Source organism: Triticum urartu, chromosome 5A, assembly GCF_056163025.1.
Source record: "Triticum urartu cultivar PI428250 chromosome 5A, HENAU_Tu73, whole genome shotgun sequence".
NCBI classification, from domain to species: domain Eukaryota; kingdom Viridiplantae; phylum Streptophyta; class Magnoliopsida; order Poales; family Poaceae; genus Triticum; species Triticum urartu.
Window position 1 is genome coordinate 182,960,749 of NC_141877.1, and position 18,048 is coordinate 182,978,796.

The window sequence follows — 18,048 nt, forward strand, 5'->3', positions numbered from 1 at the left end:
ATTGCATAACCGGAAAGGTTCGGGAGTTTCATAGGTGGGAATTCTAGTAGCTCTAGTTCTTCTTCCACGAATATTGGTTTGAGATTGGGATTTCTTACCGATTATTCGTTCTTGATCCATACCTTGTTGATTTATTTCTCTACCTTAATTCTACGTGGCTTCTTAATTTATGGATATGTGACCATTTCAAGAGGAATGCATTCGTTCATTTTGTTCGGATGTGAAGACTATATGTTGCAATTTTCATTCCGTTGGATTCAGCTTCAATATTTGTCTGTCTATGTGCTAATGGTGGTCAACCTCTTCAGGATGGCTCCTCCAACGCGCACGACTCCGAATCCTGATCCGCCACCACCTCCACCTCCTCCGGAGGCATGGCAAGCTGTGATGGCCGCAACCAATGCAAACACATAGTTGATCACGCAAATTCTTCAAGAGCGCAATCAAGGCAACCAAGGGAATCAAGGCAGCAACCAGAATCACTTTGCTTCACTCAACCAGTTCCTTGCTAACGGGCCAAAGACTTTCAGCAATTGTTTTGAGGCAACCGATGCTGACGATTGGCTTGTGGATCTGTGCAAGCATTTCGAGTGCAGTAACGTCAGGCCTGAGGACTTTGTTAAGTTCGCTTCCTTCCAACTCAAAGATCAAGCTGCAGAATGGTTCCAGCAGTACAAGGATTCCCGAGGTGGACGTGTTATCACTTGGGATGATTTCCGTCGAGATTTCCGAGCTCATCATATTCCTCAGAGCGTGGTTGAAAGCAAGCGTGAGGAATTCCGCAATCTGAAGCAAGGCTCTTTATCTGTCTATGACTACAACAAGTTGTTCCAGAAGCTCGCCCGCTTTGCTAAGCAGGACGTCCCTGATGAGAAGAGCATGATATATCAGTTCAGGGGTGGTATCAGAGAAGAAATTCAGCTAGCTCTTGTTCTCTTCGAGCCCGTGAGATACGATGAGTTCTACAACATGGCATTGAAGCAAGAGGCCGCTCAGTTGAGGTGTGATGCTTCCAAGAAGCGAGTTAGAGATGTTACTCCTTCCTCTACTCAAGTGGCCAAGCAGCAGAAGTACTGGCTTCCTCCTCCTCCGTTTCATCAGCCGTATCAGCAGAAGAGCAAAGGTGGCAGTGGTTCTTCCAACCCACCCAACCCTGGCTTTCAGAACAAGACTTCGTCTCAAGCTCCAAGATCGAGTGCTCCGCATCACCGTACGCTTTCAGAGGTCACGTGCAACAAGTGCCAACAGAAGGGTCACTATGCCAACAAGTGTTTCAACCAGAGGCGTCTTCCTCCTCCTCCTGTCAGATCGGCAAGTACAGCTGTGGTCAAGCATAACCCCAAGTACGCCAAGGTCAATATGGTGAATGCAGCTCAAGCAGAGGACTCGTCAGATGTGATCATGGGTAACCTTCCTGTTAATGATGTTCCTACAAAAGTTCTTTTTGACACGGGTGCATCGCATTGCTTTATCTTGAGACCTTTTGCATCTAAGAATGGGTTGTTTTCTCAAGTTATGCATAAGCCATTAGCAGTCGTCTCTCCGGGTAGATGCTTGCTTGCTAACTACGAAGTTCCGGATATTTCTATCTCGATGGGTGATTTCAAGTTTCTAGCTTCTCCAATGATCCTGGGTAACTCGGATATTGATCCTATTCTCGGGATGGATTGGCTTTCTAAGCACAAGGCTCAGCTTGATTGTGCAGCCAGGCAAATTCAAGTGACTCATTCGTCTGAGGATGTAATTGTCTTTGCCGCTCGGGATACTACCATCCGTCTGTTTTCTCTCAATGAGAAGGGTGAACTCGATGCCATCTCTCAAATTCCAGTCGTTTGCGAATATCAAGACGTCTTTCCAGAAGAGCTTCCAGGAATGCCTCTGCACCGGCCAGTTGAATTCGTTATTGATCTTGAACCTGGCACGGAACCTGTGTGCAAACGTCCTTACAAGCTCGGACCTGAAGAGTTGAAGGAGTTGAAGAAGCAACTCGATATTCAAGAGAAAATGGGTCTCATCCGGCCTAGTTCTTCTCCGTGGGGTTGTGGTGTTCTTTTTGTGAAGAAGAAGGATGGAACGGACCGACTTTGTGTTGATTACCCTCCAGTGAACAAAAAGACCATCAAGAACAAATACCCACTTCCCAACATCAATGAGCTGTTCGAACAACTCAAAGGTGCTCGAGTATTCTCCAAGCTTGATCTCCGTATGGGTTATCATCAGATTCGTATTCGTGAGCAAGATATTCCCAAGACGGCTTTCAGGACAAGCTTTGGTTCATATGAATACACTGTCATGTCTTTTGGTCTCGTCAACGCTCCTCCGATTTTCTCTCGCATGATGGACTTCATCTTCAATGCCTACACCAATGACTTCGTTCTGGTCTATCTCGACGATATTCTGGTTTTCTCCAAGAACAAGGAAGATCATGCCAAGCACTTGCGTTTGGTTCTTGATAAGCTCAGAGAACATCAGTTCTACGCCAAGTTCTCCAAGTGTGAATTTTGGCTTGATGAGGTTCTTTATCTTGGTCATATCATCTCTGCTAAGGGCATTGCCGTGAATCCTGAGAAGGTGTCTACAATTGTGAATTGGGAACCTCCTCAGAATGTGAAGCAACTCCGCAGCCTCCTCGGTCTCGCAAGCTATTGCCGAAGATTCTTTGAAAACTTTTCTAAGATCGTGAAGACTCTCTCTAATCTTCTTCAGAAGCACGTCAAGTACGTTTGGTCTCCGGAGTGTGATATTGCTTTCAACACTTTGAAAGAGAAATTGATCACTGCTCCAGTTCTGACTCCACCTGATGAATCCAAGCCGTACGAGGTCTTTTGTGATGCCTCTCTCCAAGGTCTTGGCGCAGTATTGATGCAAGAGAAGAAAGTTGTTGCTTATACATCTCGCCAGTTGAAGCCGAATGAGAAGAACTACCCCACTCATGATCTCGAGTTGGCGGCAGTTGTGCATGCTCTTTTGACTTGGAGACATCTTCTATTGGGAAGAAAAGTGGACATTTTCACTGATCACAAGAGTCTCAAGTACATCTTCACTCAGCCTAATCTCACCCTCAGGCAAACTCGATGGGTCTAAATGATTCAAGAGTATAATCCGAGTATCGAGTATACTCCAGGAAAGGCCAATGTGATTGCTGACGCATTGAGCAGGAAAGCTTACTGCAACAGTCTGATTCTCAAGCCTTATCAACCCGAGCTTTGTGAAGCTTTCCGCAAACTTAATCTGCAAGTTGTCCCTCAAGGTTTCCTCGCCAACCTTCTAGTCTCTCCTACCTTGGAAGACCAGATTCGCCAAGCCCAGCTTCTTGATGCTATGGTGAAAAAGGTGAAGATTGGGATTGCCAAGAGCCAGTCCAAGTACAAGTGCTACCGCCTTGATGACAAGGACACTCTCTTCTTTGAGGATCGTATTGTTTTACCCAAAGGTGACCTCCGTAAAGTGATCTTGAACGAGGCTCACAATTCTCTCCTCTCCATCCACCCTGGGAGCACGAAGATGTATCAGGACCTCAAGCAAGCTTATTGGTGGACTCGAATGAAGCGCGAGATCGCTCAATTCGTGAATGAATGTGATGTCTGCAGAAGAGTGAAGGCAGAACACCAAAGGCCAGCAGGTCTCCTCCAACCTCTTGCCATTCCAGAATGGAAGTTTGACCACATTGAAATGGACTTCGTGACTGGGTTTCCAAATTCCAAGCGTGGCAATGATGCTATATTCGTTGTCATCGACAAACTCACCAAAGTGGCTCACTTTCTGCCTATCAAAGAGTCGATCACTGCAGCTCAATTGGCGGAACTCTATACCTCTCGAATTGTCTCTCTGCACGGTATTCCTCAAGCGATCTCTTCAGACCGTGGCAGCATCTTTACCTCGAAGTTTTGGGATTCTTTTCAGAAGGCCATGGGCACGAACATCCGCTTTAGCACAGCTTTCCATCCTTAAACAAGCGGTCAAGTCGAGCATGTCAACCAGATTCTTGAAGATATGCTCAGGGCTTGTGTGATCTCCTTCGGCATGAAGTGGGAGGATTATCTTCCTTATGCTGAATTCTCCTACAACAACAGTTTTCAAGCAAGTTCGGGCAAGGCCCCATTTGAAATTCTGTATGGCAGGAAGTGATGTACCCCTCTCAACTGGTCCGAAACCGGGGAACGTCAGCTTTTGGGTAATGACTTAATCACAGAGGCAGAAGAAATGTGCAAAGTCATTCGTGATAACCTCAAAGCAGCCCAATCCCGCCAGAAGAGCTACTATGATAGTAAGCACCGTGATTTGTCTTTCAAGATCGGAGATCATGTTTACCTTCATGTCTCTCCTATGAAAGGTACTCGTCGCTTCGGTATCAAAGGGAAGCTTGCCCCTAGATACGTGGGACCTTTCAAGATTGTCAGCAAGAGAGGCGACCTCGCCTATCAACTCGAGCTTCCTTCAAACTTTGCAAATGTTCATGACGTGTTCCATGTCTCTCAGCTTCGAAAGTTCTTCAAGACTCCTGACCGCACCGTCAACTTCGAGGACATTGAGATCCAAGAGGATCTCTCTTGTCGTGAGCACCCAGTTGCTATTCTTGAAGAGACTGGACGCAAGACTCGCAACAAGTCAATCAAATTTCTCAAAGTCAAGTGGTCACACCATTCCGACCGTGAAGCTACCTGGGAACGCGAGGATCACCTCCGTTCTGAGTACCCGGCGTTATTTCAGTCCTAGATCTCGGGACGAGATCCTTTCATAGTGGTGGAGTGTTGTAACACCCCGGATGTAACTTTCCCAATTTGTACTCCAACTCTTGCCGTTTCCGGCGTTAAGTTATATTTAATTCCTCGGGTTCGGGTTTTGTCTCTGTGTGTTGTTGTCGTTGTCATGCATCTCATATCATGTCATCATGTGCATTTCATTTGCATATGTGTTCGTCTCATGCATTCGAGCATTTTCCCCGTTGTCTGTTTTGCATTCCGGCGATTCGTTCTCCTCCGGTGGTCATTCCTAGCTTTCTTTTGTGTGTGGGGATTAAACATTTCCGGATTGGACCGAGACTTGTCATGCGGCCTTGGTTTACTACCGGTAGACCGCCTGTCAAGTTTCGTATCATTTGGACTTCGTTACTCCAACGGTTAACCGAGGGACCGAAAAGGCCTCGTGTGTGTTGCACCCCAACACCCCTCCAATTTGGCCCAAAACCCACCTAACTCTGCTTCATCATCTAGAGCGTTTGATCACGATCGCGTGGCCGAAAACCGCACCTCATTTGGACTCTCCTAGGTCCCTCTATGCCTATTTAAACACCCCCCCCCCCCGATTTTCGGATCTCCTCCTACCTCCAAAACCCTAAAAATCGCCTCCACGCCGGCCGGACACGTCCGCCGCCGCGCCCCAGCCTACCGCCGTCTACCACCTGTCCCGCCGCCACCCGCTCCAGCCCGCTCCGGCCCGGGGAGAGCCCCGCGGCCCATCCCGCCGCCGCCGCACGGGAGCAGCCCGGCGCCGCCTCGCCTTCTTCGCCGGCGCCGCCTCGCCTCCCTCGCCGACTGCTGCCGCCTCTCTGCCCGCACGCCGGCCGCCGCACGGGAGCAGCCCGGCGCCGCCTCGCCTCCCTCGCCGGCCGCCGCCGCCTCTCCGCCCGCACGCCGACCGCCGCCGACCGCCTCCCCGCTGTGGTCGCCGCGCCACCACCCGGCTCCGGCCTCCTCCTCCCTCCTCGACCACCGCGGCCCCCAACTCCGGCGAACAGGACCCCGGCGTCAAACCTCGTGCAACGTGCAGATCCGTATCGCGGATGAACAGTAAACCCTAGGGGTAAAATTTCGTCTTAAGTCCCTGATATTCCAGATCCAAGTTGCCATGTTCGTAGCTCCGTAACTTTGCATCCATAGCTCGGATTCATGCATATAGCATATCAAAATGTTGATCTCAGAGAGTACATCATTTCATTCCATTACATCATTTTCATTTGAGTTCATCTTGATGCCCGAAATGATGTTAGAAGAGGGCTACTTGAGATAATTGTCAGATCTGTTACTCCATTTAGGTTTTTGTCATTTTTGCCATGATTATTGTGTGCAAGATATGCCCTGATGCTCTACATATGTTTTGTTAAGGGTTTTGTCATCTTTCTAGAGGTGCAACCCATGTATTTTTAGGATGTGTGTGGTGACTAGTGCAAGCTTGCAAAGTGGTGCACTTACTAATTCTATTTTCAGGGACATAGTAATTTCACCAAGTCCTGGAGCTGTTTATCTCATGATGTCATATGTTCATGTTGTTTCCTACTGATCCGTGCCTCTTTTGAGGATAATCAGTAAGGATGTTTTGTTAATATTGTAGTGATCTATCCATCCATGCCTTTGTTTGCAATTATGGAGCACCCTAGCTTGAGTCAATCAAGCTCTACTTTTGCTACTTCGTGAATCTGGGCAGATTGTCAACTTGTTTGCAATTTTGCCGGTGATGTTGTAGTTGATCCGTGCATGCTATGCTATTGCTCTTTCCATTTCTAGCTTGAATTTTGTGCCTTATTGATGGATGTATGCTTTTATTTCCATGACTTGCACCGTAGTGAGTGCATTGAGCTCGTAAACATGCCTACTTGAGTTATATTTCAGCATGTGTCAGTTTTTCACCAAGTCTGAAAACTTATTATGTTTTTGCTATGTTCACATGCTTGCAATTGTATTTTCTGATCCCTTTTGGCTCAAGGTCACTAAGGGACTTTTGTTAAGCTCTTTGAGTAGCTCCATGCCATGTTTTACTTTGCCATGTTCAGACCCTGTAGCATATAGTTTTGTTGCTCCGAAGAGGGCTACCTGATCTGAAATTCCAGACAAGTGTTGATTTCACTAAGTCTGAGATTTGTTTGTCATATGCATTTTTGCCATGCTTGTTTGAACCTGTTAATGGATGAATTGGCCGTAGCTCAGTGCTAGACTTTTGTTAAGCATCTTGTGTGCATCCCTGCCATGTATTTTGTTGTCATGTTTGGTTGCTGTAGCATGTTCATCTCATTGCATTTAGTTGGCTACTTGCTGTAAATTGCAGACCGGTGTCATTTTTGAATCGCTTGCCATTTCCAAACCGTAACTCCGATTCCGGCGTTCTTTATATCGTTTTCAAGCGATTTCATCTCATCTTTCCAGTGGAACACTTGGTTTTCCAAGTTGAGGCCAGATTCATGCATTTCCTGTCATATCTTGCATTTTGCATCCCGCATCGCATCCCGCATAGCATGTCATCTTTGCATTGTGTTGTTTGAGTTTGCACGTGGTTGATTGTGTCCTTGTTGCTTGTTTGTCTTGTTTGGGTAGAGCCGGGAGACGAGTTCGCTAACGAGGAGCCCGTTGAGTTTGCTTTCGAGGATCCAGTCAACTCTGACAACTGTGCAGGCAAGATGATCATACCCTCGAAATCACTACTATCTTTGCTATGCTAGTTTGCTCGCTCTTTTGCTATGCCATTGCTACGATGCCTACCACTTGCTTTCAAGCCTCCCAAATTGCCATGTCAAACCTCTAACCCACCATGTCCTAGCAAACCGTTGATTGGCTATGTTACCGCTTTGCTCAGCCCCTCTTATAGCGTTGCTAGTTGCAGGTGAAGATTGGAGGCCGTTTCTTGTTGGAACATTTATTTACTTGTTGGGATATCATTATATTGCCATGTTATCTCAATGCATCTATATACTTGGTAAAGGGTGGAAGGCTCGGCCTCTCGCCTAGTGTTTTGTTCCACTCTTGCCGCCCTAGTTTCCGTCATATCGGTGTTATGTTCCCGGATTTTGCGTTCCTTACGCGGTTGGGTTATAATGGGAACCCCTTGATAGTTCGCCTTGATTAAAGCTTAAATAGTCTTAATCGCGAGGGTGCGAGATTGCTGAGTCCCTGTGGCTCACAGATTACTATTACACCAGATGCAGGGCGTGATGATTCCGCTCCAGGAGACGCGTCTGAGCTCAAGTGGGAGTTCGACGAAGACTCTCAACGTTACTATGTTTCCTTTCCCGATGATCAGTAGTGGTGCCAGTTGGGGGTGAACGGGACCGTTGTCGCATGTTGGGTTCTCTTTTATTTTGGCGCCGTAGTCGGGCCATGAGTGTTTGGTGATGTAATGTTATTTATGTACTTGATTGACGTGGCGAGTGTAAGCCAACTATGTTATCTCCCCTTTATGATTTATATTTCATGGGATGTTGTGAAGATTGCCTAACTTGTGACATATGCCTTCAATGCGATTATGTCTCTAAGTCGTGCCTCGACATGTGGGAGCTATAGTCGCATCGAGGGTGTTACAGTAGGTTAGTCCCAAAATGATATAAAAGTGTAAAATAAAGCCCATTAACATCCAAAATAGATAATATAATAGCATGGAGCAATCAAAAATTATAGATACGTTGGAGATGTATCAAGCTTCCCCAAGCTTAATTCCTAGTCGTCCTCGAGTAGGTAAATGATAAAAGAAGAATTTTTGATGTGGAATTCTTTCTAACATATTTCTCAATGTGATTTTTCTTTATTGTGGCATGAATGTTCAGATCCGAAAGATTCAAGATAAAAGTTTAATATTGACATAAAAATAATAATACTTCAAGCATACTAACTAAGCAATCATGTCTTTTCAAAATAACATGGCCAAAGGAAGTTATCCCTACAAAATGATATAGTCTGGCTATGCTCTATCTTCACCACACAAAATATTTAAATCATGCACAACCCCGATGACAAGCCAAGCAATTGTTTCATACTTTTGATGTTCTCAAACTTTTTCGATCTTCACGCAATATATGAGCGTGAACCATGGATATATCACTATGGTGGAATAGAATGGTGGTTGTGGAGAAGACAAAAAGGAGAATATAGTCTCACATCAACTAGGCGTATCAACGGGCTATGGAGATGCCCATTAATAGATATCAATGTGAGTGAGTAGGGATTGCCATGCAACGGATGCACTAGAGCTATAAGTATATGAAAACTCAACAAAAGAAACTAAGTGGGTGTGCATCCAACTTGCTTGCTCACGAAGACCTAGGGCATTTTGAGGAAGCCCATCATTGGAATATACAAGCCAAGTTCTATAATGCAAAATTCCCACTAGTATATGAAAGTGAGAACATAGGAGACTCTCTATATGAAGAACATGGTGCTACTTTGAAGCACAAGTGTGGAAAAGGATAGTAACATTGTCCCTTCTCTCTTTTTCTCTCATTTTTTTTATTTGGGCCTTCTTTTTCTCTTTTTTTTGTTTTGGCCTCTTTTCTCTTTTTTCGTCTGGAGTCTCATCCCGACTTGTGGGGGAATCATAGTCTCCATCATCGTTTCCTCACTTGGGACAATGCTCTAATAATGATAATCATCACACTTTATTTACTTACAACTCAAGAATTACAACTCAATACTTAGAACAAAATATGACTCTATGTGAATGCCTCCGGCAGTGTACCGAGATGTGCAATGATGCATGAGTGACATGTATGAAGAATTATGAACGGTGGCTTTGCCACAAATACAATGTCAACTACATGATCATGCAAGCAATGTGACAATGATGAAGCGTGTCATAATAACGGAACGGTGGAAAGTTGCATGGCAATATAGCTCGGAATGGCTATGGAAATGCCATAATAGGTAGGTATGGTGGCTGTTTTGAGGAAGGTATATGGTGGGTTTATGGTACCGGCGAAAGTTGCGCGATACTAGAGAGGCTAGCAATGGTGGAAGGGTGAGAGTGCGTATAATCCATGGACTCAACATTAGTCATAAAGAACTTACATACTTATTGCAAAAAATTCTATTAGTTATCGAAACAAAGTATTACGCGCATGCTCCTAGGGGGATAGATTGGTAGGAAAAGACCATCGCTCGTCCCCGACCGCCACTCATAAGGTAGACAATCAATAAATAAATCATGCTCCAACTTCATCACATAACGGTTCACCATACGTGCATGCTACGGGAATCACAAACTTCAACACAAGTATTTCTCAAATTCACAGCTACTCAACTAGCATGACTCTAATATCACCATCTCCATATCTCAAAACAATTATTAAGTATCAAACTGCTCATAGTATTCAATGCACTTATATGAAAGTTTTTATATTATATCAAATTTCCATGTTATTCTAAAGGACTCTCAAAACAATATAAGTGAAGCATGAGAGAAAAATAGTTTCTATAAAACAAATCCACCACCGTGCTCTAAAAGATATAAGTGAAGCACTAGAGCAAAAACTATATAGCTCAAAAGATATAAGTGAAGCACACAGAGTATTCTAATAAATTTTAATTCATGTGAGTCACTCTCAAAAGGTGTGTACAGCAAGGATGATTGTGGTAAACTAAAAAGCAAAGACTCAAATCATACAAGACGCTCCAAGAAAAACACATATCATGTGGTGAATAAAAATATAGCTCCAAGTAAAGTTACCGATAGACGAAGACGAAAGAGGGGATGCCTTCCGGGGCATCCCCAAGCTTAGGCTTTTTGGTATCCTTTAATTTTACCTTGGAGTTCCATGGGAATCCCCAAGCTTAGGCTCTTTCCACTCTTTGTTCCATAATCCATCAAATCTTTACCCAATACTTGAAATCTTCACAACACAAAACTCAAAATAGAAAATCTCGTGAGCTCCGTTAGCGAAAGAAAACAAAACACCACTTCAAGGTACTGTAATTAACTCATTCTTTATTTATATTAGTGTTAAACCTACTGTATTCCAACTTCTCTATGGTTTATAAACTCTTTTACTAGCCATAGATTCATCAAAATAAGCAAACAACACAAGAAAAACAGAATCTGTCAAAAACAGAACAGTCTGTAGTAATCTGTAGCTAACGCAAGTTCTGGAACCCCAAAAATTCTAAAATAAATTGCTGGAAGTGAGGAATTTATCTATTAATCATATGAAAAAATAATTAACTAAATATCACCTTCCAAATAAAAATGGCAGCAATTCTCGTGAGCGCTAAAGTTTCTGTTTTCTACAGCAAGATCAAAAAGACTTCCCCCAAGTCTTCCCAACGGTTCTACTTGGCACAAACACTAATTAAACACAAAAAACACAACCAAAACAGAGCCTAGGTAAATTATTTATTACTAAACAGTAGCAAAAGGCAAGGAATAAAAATAAAATTAGGTTGCCTCCCAACAAGCGCTATCGTTTAACGCCCCTAGCTAGGCATAAAAGCGAAGATAGATCTAGGTATTGCCATCTTTGGTTTTAGGGAAGAAAAGAGCAAACTTATTATCTATGGCATTAATATTTATATTTTGATAAAGCACATGGTTGTTAATGGTAGAATAAATATTAAGCATTTTACAGAAATTTGCATCTAAACTAGCTTTCATCTCTTTGATAGATTCGTTTTGGTAGGAGAGCAAAAGAGATGTGGATTCAACCCTCTCATTCATGGGGTTCCCAAATATGGTTTTCATCTTTTCATATGTATCTAGGGCATCCCCTTCAAGAAAACCTTCTTCAAAATAGAATCTAGGACATGCTTAAATGAAGAAGGTAGGGCAACATAAAAGCTCTTTAAGTAAATTACAATTTGGTATTGGGGCACATAGTTGGCCTGGATCCTTAATAGTCTATCCCAAGCATCTTTCAAAGATTCATCAAGTAAATAACGAAAAATTCCGGAATCATCTTCGTCAAAATTATTAAGATTCTCATTGATAACTCTGGTAGGTCCTTCCATAGCATCATTTTTTATGAGTTTAGAGAGAATAGAAGGATTGTCAAAAGTACTAAAACCCGGGAGAGAACCCCCAACCCTTTTTGATTCCGACATTACGAAAGAAAGGTGAGCGAAAGAGATGGCGAATAAACCGGCAAGGGTGAAGTGGGGGAGAGGAAAACGAGAGGCAAATGGCAAATAATGTAATGCGAGGGATAAGAGTTTGTGATGGGTACTTGGTATGTCTTGACTTGGTAATGGCGCCAGAAATGACTCGTTGTGGGAGTCAAATCTTGACTTGACTTGGCGCGAATCTCCCCTGCAACGGCGCCAGAAATCCTTCTTGCTACCTCTTGAGCACTGGGTTGGTTTTCCCTTGAAGAGGAAAGGGTGATGCAGCAAAGTAGCGTAAGTATTTCCCTCAGTTTTTGAGAACCAAGGTATCAATCCAGTAGGAGATCATGCTCAAGTCCCACGCACCTGCACAAACAAATAAGAACCTCGCAACCAACACGATAAAGGGGTTGTCAAGCCCTTCACGGTCACTTACGAGAGTGAGATCTGATAGATATGATAAGATAATATTTTTGGTATTTTTATAATAAAGAGAAATAAAGATGAAAAGTAAAATAAACGGCAAAGGAAACAACTAAGTATTGGAAGATTAATATGATGAAAGATAGACGCGGGGGCCATAGGTTTCACTAGTGGCTTCTCTCAAGAGCATAAGTATTGTGGTGGGTAAACGAACTATTGTCGAGCAATTGATAGAATTGAGCATAGTTATGAGAATATCTAGGTATGATCATGTATATAGGCATCACGTCCGAGACAAGTAGACCGAAACGATTCTGCATCTACTACTACTACTCCACACATCGTCCGCTATCCAGCATGCATCTAGAGTATTAAGTTCATAAGAACAGAGTAATGCTTTAAGGAAGACGACATGATGTCGAGGGATAAACTCATGCAATATGATATAAACCCCATCTTTTTATCCTTGATGGCAACAATACAATATGTGTCGGTTCCCTTTTTGGCACTGGGATCGAGCACCGCAAGATTGAACCCAACGGTAAGCACTTCGCCCATTGCAAGAAAGATCAATCTAGTAGGCCAAACCAAACTGATAATTCAAAGAGACTTGCAAAGATAAACCAATCATACATAAAAGAACTCAGAGAAGAATCAAAAATTGTTCATAGATAATCTGGATCATAAACCCACAATTCATTGGATCTCGACAAACACACCGCAAAAGAAGATTACATCGAATAGATCTCCAAGAAGATCGAGGAGAACTTTGTATTGAGATCCAAAGAGAGATAAGAAGCCATCTAGCTAATAACTATGGACCCTTAGGTCTAAAGTAAACTACTCACACATCACCGGAGAGGCCATGGAGTTGATGTAGAGTCCCTCCGTGATCAATGCCCCTCCCGCGGAGCTCCGAAAAAGGGCCCGAGATGGCATCTCTCGAGTACAGAAGGTTGCGGCGGTGGAATTAGGTTTTCATGGTGCTCCTGGATGTTTGGGGGGTATGTGGATATATATAGGAGGAAGAAGTACGTCGGTGGAGCAATGGAGGGCCCACGAGGGTGGAGGGCGCGCCCAGGGGGTAGGCGCGCCCCCCTGCCTCGTGCCTTCCTGCCTTGTTTCTTGATGGCCACTCCAAGTCTCTTGGACCATGTTTGTTCAGAAAATCACGTTCCCGAAGGTTTCATTCCGTTTGGACTCCGTTTGATATTCCTTTCCTTTGAAACCCTAAAATAGGCAAAAAAACAGCAATTTGGGCTGGGCCTCCAGTTAGTAGGTTAGTCCCAAAAATGATATAAAAGTGTAAAATAAAGCCCATTAACATCCAAAATAGATAATATAATAGCATGGAGCAATCAAAAATTATAGATACGTTGGAGACATATCAAAGATCAATATGTGAAAATCTCGTAGGCAATGGATCAGTGATGGATGTCGGATGCGATTCCTCATGCAATGGTTATAACATAGGGTGACACAGAACTAGCTCCAGTTCATCAATGTAATGTAGGCATGTATTCCGAATATAGTCATACGTGCTTATGGAAAAGAACTTGCATGACATCTTTTGTCCTACCCTCCCGTGGCAGTGGGGTCCTATTGGAAACTAAGGGATATTAAGGCCTCCTTTTAATAGAGTACCGGACCAAAGCATTAACACTTAGTGAATACATGAACTCCTCAAACTACGGTCATCGCCGGTAATTATCCCGATTATTGTCACTTCGGGGTTAACGGATCATAACACATAATAGGTGACTATAGACTTGTAAGATAGGATCAAGAACTCATAGATATTCATGGAGACATAATAGGTTCAGATCTGAAATCATGGCACTCGGGCCCTAGTGACAAGCATTAAGCATAGCAAAGTCATAGCAACATCAATCTCAGAACATAGTGGATACTAGGGATCAAACACTAACAAAACTAACTCGATTACATGATAAATCTCATCCAACCCATCACCGTCCAACAAGCCTACGATGGAATTACTCACGCACGGCGGAGAGCATCATGGAATTGGCGATGGATGAAGGTTGATGATGATGATGGCGACGGATTCCCCTCCGCGGAGCCCCGAATGGACTCCAGATCAGCCCTCTCGAGGGAGATTAGGGCTTGGTGGTGGCTCCGTATCGTAAAATGTGATGAATCCTTCTCTCTTATTTTTTTCTCCCCGAACGTGAATATATAGAGTTGGAGTTGAGGTCAGTGGAGCACCAGGGGGCCCACGAGGTAGGGGGCACGCCCAGGGGGGTTGGCGCGCCCCCCACCCTCATGGATAGGGTGTGGGCCTGTAAGTGCATCTAGTGCCCCTTAGTGATTTTGGTGTATTAAAGACTTATAGGTTAAGGGACTAATGCGTTTGTGAGTGTACACAGGTCTATAAGTCTATGAGGAGTTTGATATTTACAGAGAAAGTCGACCCCTAAAAATGAAGTTTTTCGACTGAAGACTTTGGTATTCTGAAGACTTTGAAAGTGAAGAAATTGGTGTGACCTTGAAGACTTGGTATTCTTTCGTGGAACATGAAGCGTGAAGACTTTTGTTTTCGTAGTTTCATTTTCTCTTTCTTGAGTCATAGGAAACACCGTACTGTTAAAGGGGGTCGAGGAAATACTAAGGAAAAATTTCCATGTGATGCTCAACTCAAAATCCTACACCTACCAATCCCTTCGAGTGAAGCCATTGGAAATCTCATACAGTTCAGTCAATTTCTTCAGTGACAGAGACGAAGTTCTTCTGGTCTCTGAGGAATTTGTCCTGACTAAGGAGTTAGGAATTCGCCAGTGCGAATTGCCTACACAGTGAGGAACATGATAGCCCTGAGGATTTTGCTACTCAAAATTCCGACCATTGCTATGCTATGCGCCAACTGTCCCAAAATATCTATCCACCTAACAGTCATATCATTGAAGGGCATTTATGTCTTATCATGTCGGGCTGCTCCCTACGCTATAAATAGCCGCCCCCTACAACCACTAGCTAGTTGGCTGCTCCGAGAGAAACTGACACTTGTCATTTGAGAGCAACCCATCCTCCGAGGACTTTGAGCGAAAATCATCAAGTGAGGAAAAACCCAAACCCAAACACCTACAAACTCCAAGTGATTGAGCATCACTGAAGAGGTTGATCCTGCGTGGATCTGACGCTTGTTACCTTTGAAGACTGTGCTTCTTCCAGACGGTTAGGCGTCATGTTCTAGAGCATCCAAGAGGAATTGTGGATCGCCGAGTGACCAAGTTTGTGAAGGTTTGGAAGTCACCTGAAGACTTACCACGAGTGATTGTACGAGGTCTGTGTGACCTTAGTTCAAGGAGAATACAGTGAGGACTAGGTGTCCTGAGCTGCGTGTTCGGGACTGGGTGTCCGGGACTATGTGTCCTCGAGTTTAAATACTCAGCCGCTCCAACTAGACGTACAATTGAGACAACAGTTGGAACTGGTCTACCAAATCATTGTCTTCACCAATCTTATTGGTTCCATTTCCTCAACTCTTTCATTTCCTCATAACTGTGTTGTGTGCTTGTTCATATCTGTGCTTGAAGACTTTGACTGAAGACTTTCTCAATTTCCTCAGTTCAATTTCTTCAGTATGTTTGTCTTCATCCTGTGTTATCTTGTGCTTACTCTTCCTGTACTCTGTGCCTGTCTTCATTTCATCATGATGACTATGCTTGTATTCTGTTATGTTTACTTCTGAGTACTTATTCCGCTGCTAGTTGTTCTTCATAAGGAATTTCCTCACCGGCAAATTCCTCAGTGAAGAATATCATAAAAATCGCCTATTCACCCCCCCCTCTAGTCGATATAACGCACTTTCAATTGGTATCAGAGCAAGGTACTCCCTTGTTTTGTGTGATTTTGGTTTAACCGCCTGGAGTTTTAGTTATGTCGACCGCAGGTATGATCAAGATCTCTGGTGGGTGTCCTACCTTCGATGGGACAGACTACCCCTACCGGAAGAATAAGATGCGAATGCATCTTGAAGCAATTGATAACGATCTCTGGTATGTTGTGGAAAATGGTGTTCCCTCAGTCACACCTTCTCTGAATGTTGCTGATGTGAAGAGATTCAAGCAACTCGACTCTCAAGCGAAGAATATCATATGTGGCCATCTGAGCAAAGGACAGTATGGCAGAGTGAGTGCTTTTGAGACAGCGAAGCTTATCTGGGACAGGTTGTCCAAAGTGAATGAAGGAGTCTCAACTCAGCGTGACTCTCGAGTTGATGTTCTTCGCAATCTCTTCACCTGCTTCAAAAGACTCGACAATGAAAATGTTCAACAAACCTTCGATCTCCTCACTGACATCTCAAATGAGCTTCAAGCACTTGGTGCCACTGACATCACCGACCATGAGGTGGTGAATAAATTGCTGAGATCGCTTGATTCCTCATTTGACACTCTGGCATTGATGATACAAGAACGTGTTGATTACAAGTCACTTGATCCCGCTGATATTCTCGAGAGGCTAAATACTCATGAGTTCCAACTTGCTGAAAAGAGAGATCTCTATGGTTCAAGCTATGGCAGATCACGTGCACTGAAGGCCAAGGCAGTATCTGAGTCCGAAGATGAAGACTCTGGTAGCAGCCTTGGTGATCCTGAAGAACTGAGCCATGATCTGGCTCTGCTCGTGAAGAAGTTCCAAAAGTTCTCAAGACGTGGTCGCCTTGGAAGATCCTCAAGGAGCAATGATTCCTCACCCAGTGACTACAAGAGGCTCTGTCACAAGTGCAAGAAACCTGGACATTTCATTCAAGATTGTCCTCAGTGGGAAAAGGAATCAAAGAAGAAGAAATACAAGGATTACAGTTCTGATGATGCGAAGAAAAATAAGAAATCCACAAAATCTTCATCATCAAAATCCTCAAAGTCTTCATATCACAAGAAGAGCAGCTCCAAGAAGGTTAGGGCATTCATTGGCAAGGAAATGGACTCTGAGGCTAAATCTAAAGAAAATGAGGAAGAGGAGACATTTGAGGAGTCCGAATCCGGAGTGGCGAGCCTAGCTCTCGCTACTGCATTCGTCAGCAAGTCTATCTTCAACACTGAAGAAAATGACCTCACCAACAAGACTGATGAAGGCGATGATGACTACGCTCCCACCTATTGCTTCATGGCAAAGGGTGTCAAGGTACTCAAATATACCTCCTCTGAATCAAGTGAGAATGAATCTAATGAAAACCTTAAGCCCAGCTATTCTAAACTTGCTAAGATTGCTACAAAACAACAAAGGGCTTTAGAAAAGGTTCAAAACATTCTAGACAAAAGTGATGATATGTTGGGTGAAGAAATGGATCGCACTGAAACTTTGACTGAAAATCTTCAGAGACTTCAGTCCAAGCTTGACAAACTTCAAAGTCATCATAACACTCTCTTATCGGATCATGAGAAGCTTTCTTATGAATTTCTTCAAAGAAAGCAAGACCTTGAGAAGCTAAGAGTGAGTTATGAAGATCTTCAGAAGGAGCGCGATTCGTTGCTTGCTCAACAAATTAGTGCTTCTCAGGAAGAATTTGTTCCTCCATGCTTGAAGTGCATTGAACGTGAATCTGCTAATTCTTCACATGAATGTTCAAATGCTGCTAATGTTTCAAATTCTTCACATGCCTCTGCTATCACTAATTCCTCATCTGAGGACATTGCTATTATCACTGACGATGCAGGGCTAAAGGAATTGTACATGACAGGCATGTACAAAAGCCTCAAAGGGCATCAGACTCTTTGTGATGTGCTTAAAAAGCAGATCCTCAACAGGAACCCTAGGAAAGAGGGTATTGCCTTTGAGAGGAAACTCAATGCTGATGGTACATATTGGAAGC